The sequence below is a fragment of the Danio rerio genome, chromosome 19 (genome assembly GCF_049306965.1).
Source record: "Danio rerio strain Tuebingen ecotype United States chromosome 19, GRCz12tu, whole genome shotgun sequence".
NCBI classification, from domain to species: Eukaryota; Metazoa; Chordata; class Actinopteri; order Cypriniformes; family Danionidae; genus Danio; species Danio rerio.
The window spans coordinates 137,501-150,000 of NC_133194.1; the positions used below are offsets into that span (position 1 = coordinate 137,501).

Sequence of the window (12,500 nt, forward strand, 5' to 3'; positions counted from 1 at the left end):
CACACATACACACACATACACACATAAACATCTGTCCGCTTTAGTGAGTATATATATATATATATATATATATGCCTATGTATATTGTATTTGAAAAGCCCAGCTTTATATGGATATCTCCACAATGCCCGCTGAGAGAATAAGAACTCAAAAATACAATATATACTGTTTACTGTGGTGATTCTACAGTTGCTATGGTAACAACAACTACAGTAACTGATCTGCCGTGGTGATTCTACAGTCGCTATGGTAACAACAACTACAGTAATTGATCTGCTGTGGTGATTCTACAGTCGCTATGGTAACAACAACTACAGTAATTGATCTGCTGTGGTGATTCTACAGTCGCTATGGTAACGCAACAACTACAGTAACTGATCTGTTGTGGTGATTCTACAGTCGCTATGGTAACACAACATCTATAATATAAACAAATGGGCCAGTGCTGTAGTTTTCTCCAGCTCTAGAGTACAGTATATTACACTGCAATACAGCACAGTTTACTGTAGTATAAGCTTGAGTATACTGCAGTGTTTAACGTTACCTTTACAAAAGACCCCCACCCACTGACTACGGTCCAGAATTTGACCCAAACATGAGCACTTTTGTCCTATTTTGACTACTATGCCATCATTAATTCATGATAATAACCTATCGAAAAAGGTTTTAAGACCAATAAAAAGGTTTGAAGCACCAAAAGCGGCCCATATTAAAGTTTAATTTTTATACCAGTTAGACTATTGTTGTCATCCTTGACTTTTTAAATGTATTTATTTAATTTATTATTCAAATGGCCAAATTGTGTGTTATTTGTCTAATAAATGACAATAGGCAATATCCTATTTTTTTTTAAATTGTGGTCATGATTATCATCTGACAGGTTAATCCAGCAAACAATGGTGCTTAAATGTCACTAAGATGCAGCATTTAATAGAATATTAAAATAAAAACGAATATTTTATTTATAATATAACTATATTATTAAAAAAATTGATTAGAAAATGAAGCACATAACTATAAAATGATCCACCTTTTGAGAAAAAGAGCCCTGATCTACCATTACTCACTCTCTCACTATATTATGTTTCTATATGTGGAGCCGCGGCTGCAGCTCTGGAGCAAGCAGAACCTCCAGTGGACATCCACAGATCTGAGAACAGCAGGAAAGCAGGCGGTCAGGAGAGGGCAGTGTTCACAACAAAATACTTCATCATCACAGCAGCCGGACACTCACTGAGCAGAGCTGATCAACAGCTGAGCAGAGGAGCATCATTGAGCCGGCACTGAACACTGCTCAGGGTCAGGCTCAGGGTCAGGGTTATGAATATAGGCACACACTCAATCCACATACTGAGAGTTCTGCTGTTTCTGGAGCCCATTACTGAGTCTGTTTATTTACTGATGTAAATGTGTGTAAATGTACAGTCATTTATTCATGTTTCATATGCATTTCTAGTAATATTATTAAATAATATGCAAATATTTCTATAATTTATTCACAATAGAGTGTGTAAAGTTATATTTCCCGTATTTTAGTAGATATATATGAGACTTTACCAAGCAGCTGGATCTAATTAGATTTGCATTGTAAACCTTAAATACAGTTAAAAAGTTTGTTTTATTTCATGTTTTAGGTTTAAAGTTAGTATACTCTCAACATCATCCAGCATAAAATCAATAAAATAATTCATAATAAAGATTTTTTACAAACTTCTGCACAGAAACAGCAAAAACTTCCACAGCTTCTGTCTGCCTCTGCTTCTGTTTGTCCAGGATAAGGACAGGAGGACTATATTTAAAGCCCTTTTATGCACAAGACAATTTTCTGTAGGGTTTAACCCCAACAGTGTGTGTGTGTGTGTGTGTGTGTGTGTGTGTGTCAGCTGTGTCACACACTCACACTGAAGCACACATGCACACCTGACCAGTACTCAACACACACACTGCTGTTTTACATCTGTCACACAGCCGTCTGTAGCTCCGCCTTCTTCTGAAAAGAGCACAGTGTCATTTGCATTTAAAGTGACAGCCTAATTAGGATCAAAGGGTCAGTTTCAGAGAGCTGCAGAACATTATCTGTGGGGTATTCTCAAACTCACACACTACAGACAGCAGAGACGTGTTGACAGCAGCAGCGCAGGTCTGCTTTAGTGTATGTTTGTGTCTGGCCGACAGTAGATGCTGATCCAGAGTCGTCTCTTATAGTGAGCACGTTCACAGGAGCTCCACAGGTCTTCACCTCAGCGCTCTCCTGTGTTGCAGACCGCCACCATCATCATTAATCTCAGATCCGCTGACCCGAGAGTTCAGAATAACAGGAAGTGTTTATCAGCTCCTGCACATCCGTGCCCATATATGGGCGTCCGCAGACTCGCTTTCCTCCAATTACATGTTCTGTTTTCTTCTCTGCTCCACTTCTGCTGTTGCCAGTGGAAATGGTTTCCTGGCAACCATCATCTGCAGAGAAAGGTGAGGTCAGTCTGTCCGACACACACACACAGGTGAGCAGACGCACATGCAGAAGAGGAGAACACACTCACACACACACACACGGCTGACTCACCTGGTGAATCACACTGGACATACTGTACCTGTCAACACTTCCACAGTCCTTTACTGAAGCACAGCTGTAGAGCGGCTCCTGATTCACACCTGAGAGTCAGACATTCAAGAACATCACTGAAGACCAGAAGACTCACATCTGCTGACGTCACTGAGGCGCTGTGTGTGTGTGTGTGTGTGTTCATGAGGGTCACCTGAGTGTGTTCTGCATCTCAATCCAGATTCAGACGGCTCTCAGAGTGACCTCAGTTTCAGCTCTAGATTCACTCATTCACTCATCCTCCTTCAGCCTAGTCTCTTTATTAATTAGTGGTCGCCACAGCGGAATGAACCACCAACTTATCCAGCATATGTTTTACACAGCGGATGTCCTTCCAGCTGCAACCCAGTACTGGGAAACACCCATGCACACTCATTCACTCACACACACACACACACACTCATACACTACAGCCAGTGTAGTTGATCAGTTCCCCTATAGCGCATGTGTTTGGACTGTGGGGGAAACCGGAGCACCCGGAGGAAACCCACGCCAACACGGGGAGAACATGCAAACTCCACACAGAAACACCAACTGACCCAGCCGAGACTCAAACCAGTGACCTGAGTGATGTGAGGCGATTGTGCTGCCCACTGCGCCACAGCATCACCCTCTAATAATTAACTAACTTGTTCATTTATTCGTTTGTTTGTTTGTTCATTCATTTACTTAATCATCAGTTCATTCATTCTTTTTCTCCTTCATTCATTCACTCACTCATTCCTTTATCCCGTTCTTCATTAATTAATTAATTAATTGAATCATTAATTCATTCATTTCTTTATTCATTCCTTAATTCATCTTTCCTTTCTTCTTTCACTCACTTACTCCTTTCTTCCTCCCTTTCTTCCTTCATTCATTCATTCATTCATTCATTCATTCATTCATTCATTCATTCATTTATTCATTACTTTCTTTCTTCATTTATTCCTTCATTTCGTCATTAATTCGTTAATTCGTTAATTCATTCATTCATTCATTCATTCATTCATTCATTCACTCATTCATTCTTTCTTTTCTTTCTTCCTTCACTCATTTACTCATTCATTCCTTCCTTCCTTCTTTCAGATCAAACGCACCGGTGTTCTGCAGTTCTGATCTCCACATCTGATATCTGGATCGCTTTACAGGCAGCAGAAGTGGCCCATTTATCTAATAACCTGAACATCAGAAAATGTGTGTGTGTGTGTGTGCGTGTGCATGTGCCTGTCTGAGTGTGTGTGTGTGTGTGCTGGTTTTTTCCATTTGCATACACACGTGTGTTTTTGTATGTGTGCAGGTGTGTGCAGGTGTGTTTGTGTGTGTGCGCAGGTTGATTCGGGGATGCTGTTTGTCTGACATGAGTAACCAGGCTGCAGAGAAGATGCTGGATGGTTTGTGTTGCCATGGCGATGGAGGATGAGGAGGAGAGTTTTACAGAAATTTCACAATCTCACCTGAAAGAGGGAGAGGAAGATGAGTAACAGAGCGTAATCATCACCTGTGTGCATCAGGTGTGCAGGAGCGAGGCTCTTTGAGCAGTGGTGTGGTTTCCACTCGTCTCTCGGCTCCTCTGCTGTAGGAGACTCAGGTGTGTGAGGACGCTTTCTCTGCGGGCTCGCTCAGTGTTTCAGAAGCTGCAGATTTCCTCATGATGCGCAGATGCTAATGACAGAGACGGCCTGATGGAGGCGCTCTCCACCCACTGCCATCAAACTCTGCTGCTGATAGAGGCAGATGCAGTCCAGTTCAGCACACACACACACATACACACACACACACACACACACACACACACACACACACACACACACACACACACTGAACAGACGCTTTACTTCAACAGCAGGACCTGATTTAACCACTAGTCCTGAGTTCTGAGCAGTTGCTATGGAGTTGCTAGGGTGTTCTGAGTAGGTGTGTTGCTTATGCAATTGCATATTGTTATATGGTTGCTAACATCTTCAGAGATGGTTGCTAGGGTGTTTTATTAGTTGTGATTTGGTTGCTATGGTGTTTTGAGTGGTTGTCGTGGGGTTGCTAGTTGGTTCTGAATTGTTGTGATTTGGTTGCTAGGGTGTTTGGACTAGTTATTTATGTGGTTGTTTGAGTGTTTTTAGTTGTTGTGAGTGTTCTGAGAAATAGTTATTTGGTTACTAACGAGATGGTTGCTAGGGTGTTCTGATTAGTTGTAATTTGGTTGCTATGGTGTTTTGAGCAGTTGTTAAATGGTTGCTACTGTGATCTGATTAGTTGTGATTTGGTTGTTAAGGTTTTCCGGGATGGTTGCTAGGGTGTCCTGATTAGTTGTGATTTGGTTGTTATGGTGTTTTGAGTGGTTGTTGTGAGGTTGCTTGCTTGTCCTAAGTAATTGCTATATGGTTGCTAGTGTGTCCTAAGTAGTTGTGATTTGGTTGCTAGGGTGTTGTGAATGGTTGTTGTGTGATTGCTAGGGTGTCCTGAGCAGTAGATATTTGGTTGCTAGGGTGTCCTGAGTAGTTGTGATTTGGTTGCTAGGTTGTTCTGAGCTGTTATGTGTTCAGTATGCTCTTGTTTTTCCAGTTTAGACAGCACCGCTGGAGGTCTCAGCTAGAGCTGGTGCTGGACTAGCAGTAGTACGTGAACCCCGGCGCGCTCTGCTGCTCTTCAGCTGATGTTTCTCTGCGTTAGCATTAGCGGTTCTGAGCTGTCGAGTCCCCGCAGGTCTCTGTGTGTCGGCCGCTGAGAGCTGTTCCCTGTGGAGCAGAATTACTCTCTAAAGTCTGCTGGCATTTGGCCGTGACGCAGGAGCGCAGCTGTAATCCCCGAGCGCCCACTTGCTCATTCATGGCGGCGCGATCATGTGACTCACAATATTCAACACCGCAATTACATTCTCTTGGCTTGAGTGCAGCAAGACAAAAACCCACACAAAGGTTTGAGTGGCACATTCATACCGTCATGAGGAATGAAATAACACCCCTGCGCACAATTATTTCCCTCGGCACCGAGAGCCACTGTGCATTTACATCCAGCACTAGAGCCGCAGCAGTGCATTATGGGCCTGACGAACCGCATGACACACGCGAGCGGTGACTCAAACAAAGAGACGGAAATGAGCGGAGAGGGGAATAAGAGTAGTAATGAAGGAGAAGAATAGATCACCCTCGTCATCACATCACTCAGGGACGGGTTTATGAATGAGAGTGTGAGTGTCGGTATTAACCCTCCTCTGGAATGACTTCTGCCTCCTCCAACATTAACCAAGCAGATGCAGTAAGAGGGAGAGGAAGCCCAGCCGGTGCTGAACACGCCAAGGTCCTCCACAGAATGAGCTCAGGAGACTCCTACACCTGTAGATTCTGCTGAACAGGAGGGAGGTGTTGAGCTGGAGAGATATACTCAGAAATCAGTCATCTCCTATGTCAGCTTATGCTCATGCTCATATTTTGGTGGGAAGCACAGTGGGTAGCACGATCGCCTCACAGCAAGGTCACTGGTTTGAGTCTCGGCTGGGTCAGTTGGTGTTTCTGTGTGGAGTTTGCATGTTCTCCCCGTGTTGGTGTGGGTTTCCTCCGGGTGCTCCGGTTTCCCCCACAGTCCAAACACATGCGCTATAGGGGAACTGATCAACTACACTGGCCGTAGTGTATAGGTGTGTATAGGTGGTTCCCAGTGATGGGTTGCAGCTGGAAGGGCATCTGCTGCGTGAAATATGTGCTGGATAAGTTTATAGTTCATTCCAACCCCAGATTCATAAAGGGACTAAGCCGAAAAGAAAATGAATGAATGAATGAATGAATGAATGAATGAATGAAGTGATTTTGGCATTAGACATGGAGAGATGACAGATTATTATGAATGACTGTGAAGTAATGGCGCTGCACATAATGTTCAGAGAGTGTGCGCTGTGCTCATTTAATGTTCAGTCATCTGCTCAATGAACACAGGTCACACTGTGTGGGCGGGGCTGAGATCTGAGTGACTGACCAATGACAGACGAGGGGAAACCTGTCTGAAAACACTCGTTTAGGTGCTGCAGGGAGTGCATTTGCAATCAGAAAACAGAGAGAGAGATGCGGTGTCATTTTAATTTGTTTTATTTTATTCCAAAGAGACACTTTAACCTGTTATTCTTCAAACATGTACATTCACAGCAGGAGGTGAAATACACACAGATTCAGACAGACATCAGGAACCTCCCGCAAACGCAGAAACGCGAGGAAGGATATCGTCACGTACAGAGAGAGACGCACAGGTTGGTGGCCGTACAGACGCCCAAAGGTTCAGTGTCTCAGCATGGAGGAATCAAGTAAAAAATCTATAATGCTTTCCTGAAGCACAGTCAAATATATCTCTAGGCTATTACTCTGTGTGGACGACGTGCTTTTCCTTCCTCTTTTAGCAGCAAAACACACGTCTTGTGTCGTCCTTCGTTTAATATCTAATATAGTCTGTGAACAGTGTTAAAGGTTTCTAAATGCTCTATAAAGACTAGATATATAAAACTCTGAAAATGGTTAACAAAAATCAAGATTCTAACGCCAGTCCTGCTTGGGCATCAAGCATCTGTCCTCATATTGCACTGATGCCAGTCCAGTCCAGGCATCTCTACTGCACTGGGAGTCTCTCCCGCGGACAGAGCGGAAGTTCACAGGCGGGCCGGAGCCCGTAACATGTGCTGGGGTTTCGTTCACAAGGCCGTAAAAGAGCTGCGGTGGGAAACGGGGAACACAGTGGTCTGATCCGGTGGAGATGAGGAGAAACAACAGCTCGTCCTCAAAGAGTCCAAGGCTACACAGTCACTGCTGCTCCGCCTACATTACCCATAATGCTCTGCAGGGGTACTCCATCTTGCTGCTGCTGCTGCTTTTGGGAATGACTTCATAAATAAATCTCGATGAACACAAATGTGCAGACAACAGGAGAAACTTCAAATCATAACATGATCAGTAGAACCAACGAGTAACATAAAGGTCTCGCAATAATAACAGAGGAGTGATGGAAACTGATGCTCAGCTCTCAACGTTTCTTCAAGTTTCATTACATATATTTCCCCAAAGTTTGTTGGAAGCGTCCAGAAATGCTTCAGGCAAAGCGCTAGAAACAGAGACGACAGGACGGCAGTGTTTCTGTGTCCGTCTGACGCAGCGAGGATTGTGGGAGATCCGCTCCGGAAGGAGCTGCAACTCCTGCACTCGACCCTCCTGTGGGAAGATTCGCCCATCACAACATGGACTTGCGGAAAAATGAGCGATCACAGGCACCTCCTGGACCAATGGAAGAGTATTGGGAGAAGCTCTCGATGAACCGGCCAGAATCTCTCTGAAACCCGTTCTCCGCTTCTGATGGCTGAGGTCAGAGTCATGTTGAGCCGAGAGCTGCTTCTGAAGCCGGACACACGCGTGTTCAATGACAGACGCTACAGGCTCGCTCTCTGCCTCCACAGGCTCATACCTTCATTTCCGCTCTCTTTCCCAAATAAAAGCAGACCGAGGTGTTCAGCGTTGGTGTTGCGCCCTCACACCTCTGTCTGGAGGTCGATGATGTCCTGGCCCACGAGCGGGATGCTGGCTCCTGCTTTCTCCCACTCCACCGCCTGCAGGTCCAGCGGCGAGGCCTGCAGCGGCTCCAGGTCCTTGCGTACCCATGCAGGCGGAGATGCCTGCGACCTGCTCATGCTCTCCCAGGATCGGTCCATGGCCCCCGGCTGCTTATCCTGCAGAGAGACACATGTCAGGGTTAGAGACTCACAATCTGAAAACATCTTCAATGTCTGTCAAAGGATGGCCACACTTACGCTGTGGTTGGTCTTGTCGCTGCCAGCGGAGGAAACGCTCCACCTGACGGACTGCGGAGAGAACACAGAGTTATGACTGCAGGGTAAACACACAGGACAGATCTTCAGGTGTGTGTGTGTGTGTGTGTGTGTGTGTGTGTGTGTGTGCGTGTGTTCAGTGGCTCACCTTGCTGTCAGAGGCTGGAGACTCCCTGTCCTTTTCAGCATGGTGGACTTTCCTGTTCAGATCCTGAAACATGTTCTGGTGACGCTTTCGTGTGTGCATGATTTTCTGCAAGAGAGATGAAGGAACGGTTAAACCTTGCAGAATCACACACTCAACCAAGAAGACGCGCCTTGTCACGAGTGTTTACCTCAAAGTCCAGTTCTGCATAGCGAGATTTCTGCCTCTGTGAGAGTGAAACAGGACAACATTAACATCACATTGATACTGAACAGAATGATGGTTGAGCAGTGGAGCAGTCTCGTACCCCTTCGCTGACCTCCAGGGAGCTCATGGACAGTGTGGAGATGGTCTCACTCTTGGACATCATGGAGTTCATGGAGTCGAAGGTGTCACCCAGGCTGCTGGTCATGTGGCTCTCGCTGGAGATGTTGTGGATGTTCTGGATGGGTGAGTCCCGCTCTGAGTAGGACACACTGACGCGGTCAGCGGGCAGCGTCTGCGTGGCGTAGGCAGCTTGCGGCTCGGCGTAGGTTCCGCTAATGTGCATGAGGCGTGCCTGCGGAAGGTCGGTGCTGATGTTGTACTTGCTGGAGCCACTGGAGTCGTCTTTGGGCTTGGCGCGGAGCGTGGAGGTGGTGTTGGGCAGGAGCACGTACCCGCTGCCGTCCGCACACACACTCTCTGCCTGAGCACGAGCCAGATCCGCATCCAGCTGCTTGAAGAGCTCGCTGTCACACACATACACTGGTTTCCCACAGGATGGGTCGCGGCCCTTCTCTCTGCGCAGGGTCAGTGTGTGGCTGGAGTATTCCGGCACTGGGGGAATGTGGCTCTTCCCACTGGGGTTGGGCAGCGTGTGGAAGTTTGGGCCGAGGGGCAGGGGCATCTGTGGAGGGGGCATCTTCTCCTCAGAGGAGCTCTTCATTCCACCTGAAGAGAAGAGCAATGCCAATCGATTAGCATCTTAAGAACACATGCTGTTTGGTGAGATGAATGCATTAAGCTGTCGATCATGTGAGACTCACCTGGTCGGTTTGAGTCGCCATCCTTCTCAAAGTCAGACTGTGCATGGGAAAAATCAGAAATGCTGTTAGCACATGCTAGCTGTTAGCACGCAGAGTCATGAGAATGCTAGCATGAACACTCACCATGAGCTGCGTGTGGCCGTTCTGCAGAGAGCTGCCAGAGTCTCCGTTCCCATCATCCTTGCGGTCCACAACTCTGCATTTGACCGCCTCCTGAACCTCCCTGCGCAGGATGCAGTGCACCATCACGATGATGAAGCCCTCCAGAGAGTCGAAGACAGCGAAGAGGATCTGGAAGAGTGCAGAGCGGCGGTCCGTCATGGCCAACACTGCAGACATCCAGGTCAGCGCCAGCAGAGGCAGAACCACACAGGAGCTCCACAGAGACGCCCTGCAGGACAGCGCAGTGAGCACACATGCTGCAGGAGTGTGTGTGTGTGTGTGTGTGTGTGTGTATGTGTGTGTGTGGCTGAGTGTTTCCCTTACCCTGCTCTCTCTTTCAGCTTGACATCAGTGATGCCGTCCTTTGACACAAGCTTGTTGAAAACCAGAATACCAATCACCATGTTGACCTGAAAACACACAGGAGCACGTCAGCAAATGCAGTGACAGTAGTGTGAGTGCAGTAATAGTGCAGTGAGCATGTGTGGCTCCTCACCAGAACAACAGCCGCTGCTGGACCCACAAACGAGTACAGCAGCCCGCCCTCCAGAGACAACCAGCAGCTGCGGAGAACAGAACACAGCATTGAACAAACAGGACACAGCACTACGAGGACACAGCATTACGAGGACACAGCCTTAAACTCATCTCCACAGTGAAGCAGAGAGTCGGACCGGCAGTGGGACAGTTACTCACTAGTTGACGGTTCCATAGCCTTTAGCTTTAGTGAACCCCACAGAGATGGCCACCACCAGTGCCGGCAGCCCCCAGCCCAGGCAGAGGAAGCGCTTGCGGATGATGCGGTTGCGCAGGCGCCCCGTGACGGCCATGTAGGACTGCCAGGCCTCAGTCAGCACCCAGCAGAAGGAGGACAAGAAGAAGAAGTGCAGGAGCGCCGCCACCAGAGTGCACATCACCTGTGAGACACACACACACACACAGGTGAGACCCGCCCCCAGAGCTGGGCATCTAAGCTTTGATTGGTCAGAGGTCTCGGGCTCACCTTGTTGCGCGCTTGAGTCTGGCCAATCAGAATGAGCGCGTTGGAGCAGATGATGGACAGGCAGAAGTTGATCAGGATAACGGATCGCTCAGAGCGGATGTACCTGAGGAGGGAAACACTCCACATTAGCTTCAGCTCAACACAATGCAGCGTTCGGCCCCGGGGACTCTGAGGGCCTCCACTGCTGTGCAAAGCTATGCTTTTAGATAAACATAATTATTGAAAAGTGCAAGAAATAAATGATTTTATAAATAAATATGATGATTGTGACGGCTTTATTTTGCTTTCTAAATACTGAGTGATGAGGTTACCGGCCCTTTAATTCATTACTCATCTATAGCGGATATCAGTAATCAGCCATGACACAGTAATATCAGCAGACGATCAATAAAAGAAAAGCAGATTGTCTTACTTCCAGACCGAGACGTAGATGATGATGAGGAGGAGGAGGGTGAGCGACGACACCCCGCATCCCACGATCATCGTAACCGACGGCAACAGAGACCTGTCCATGTTCTGTGGAGAAACACGGAAACGTCAGTGTCTCACACACACACACAAGCGCACACACACACACACACAAGCTCACACACACACACACAAGCGCACACACGCACACACACACAAGCGCACACACGCACACATGTCCCTCAGGATTGGATGACTGGCAGAAACAGGGCAGCGGGTGTGAAGGAGACGTGAAGGTGAGCGCAGCGCTCCACATTCCCTCTCTGCTGCTCCACATTAGCACATTTAAACGCTACCAGCTGAGTGTGTGTGTGTGTGTGCGTGTGTCCTGCAGGTAGGCAATTGCCACCTCTGAAATGACTGTACACTTGGACACACACACACACACACAAACACACCACAGTACATGTGCTGTTCTATTAGCTGCTGCCCTTTTTCATTTGCCCTTGAAAAATTAAAAAACGTTTAGTATTCATACACACACACACACACACACACACACACACACACACACACACAATGAAGGCGTGTAACAGGTCTTTAAACCCGATAATCGTTGCGCGACGCGACGCGTCAAAAGAGCGCGCTCCCGCTGCTGGATATAAACGGAAGCGTCTGTTTCTGACGCGTCGCGTCGCCGCGCTGTTTTCCCTCGCGCTGATAACTGAATTACAGCGAGAGGCTGCGGATGCGGTTGCCATGGCAACTGCTTCTGCACCAAAAAGATCAAAACAGCGGTCCCGATCACACACACACTCACATACACACACACACACACTTACACATACACACTCATGCACTGAAACGACACGGAAACGCTGATAAAAGCTGATCAGATCGATGAAGACAGATTAAAGATCGATTGATCACAGCCTCGCTTCATCAATCAGAGGAGAACATAAAGACGACCACAGCCGAAGATCAGCGCGCTTCATCATTCTCTGCCTCACACACACAGACGGACACACACACACAGATGGACACACACACACACGCACTCACACATACGAACATATATTTGCGGTCGGTCACTCACCGGATCGGGGTTCGGTCTCGCGATCAGGGCGAAGGTGGTCAGTCCGTCACACACACACACTGTGCTGGAGTCGCGAGACACTGATCTGCAGCCGCGCGCGGACCACGAGCCCAGCAGAGACGAGCTGCGCGCGCACACAAACACACACACACACACATACACTCGGGTTAGATACACTCGGAAATAAAGCCCGCACACACACACACAGAGAGAGAGAGAGAGCAGAGCAGAGCAGCTCACACACACTCACACACACACTCACACACACGTGCAGACCGCA

General features: G+C 47.5%; 1 non-coding gene across 1 annotated transcript in view; it reads right to left on the reverse strand.

Annotated features, from left to right (window-relative positions):
- Positions 1–6,644: 6,644 nt before the first annotated feature.
- Positions 6,645–12,500, reverse strand: part of adgrb1b (adhesion G protein-coupled receptor B1b) — a 14,725-nt gene continuing 8,869 nt past the window's right edge. Inside the window, exons 18-30 of the transcript XR_012394769.1 lie at positions 12,221–12,344; positions 11,129–11,232; positions 10,717–10,819; positions 10,410–10,630; positions 10,210–10,276; positions 10,038–10,123; positions 9,675–9,942; positions 9,552–9,588; positions 8,831–9,456; positions 8,714–8,749; positions 8,527–8,631; positions 8,361–8,411; positions 6,645–8,279 (exon numbers count right to left, since the gene is read on the reverse strand). This is a non-coding gene — a transcript (adhesion G protein-coupled receptor B1b). The remainder of the gene's footprint in view (positions 8,280–8,360; positions 8,412–8,526; positions 8,632–8,713; positions 8,750–8,830; positions 9,457–9,551; positions 9,589–9,674; positions 9,943–10,037; positions 10,124–10,209; positions 10,277–10,409; positions 10,631–10,716; positions 10,820–11,128; positions 11,233–12,220; positions 12,345–12,500) is intronic.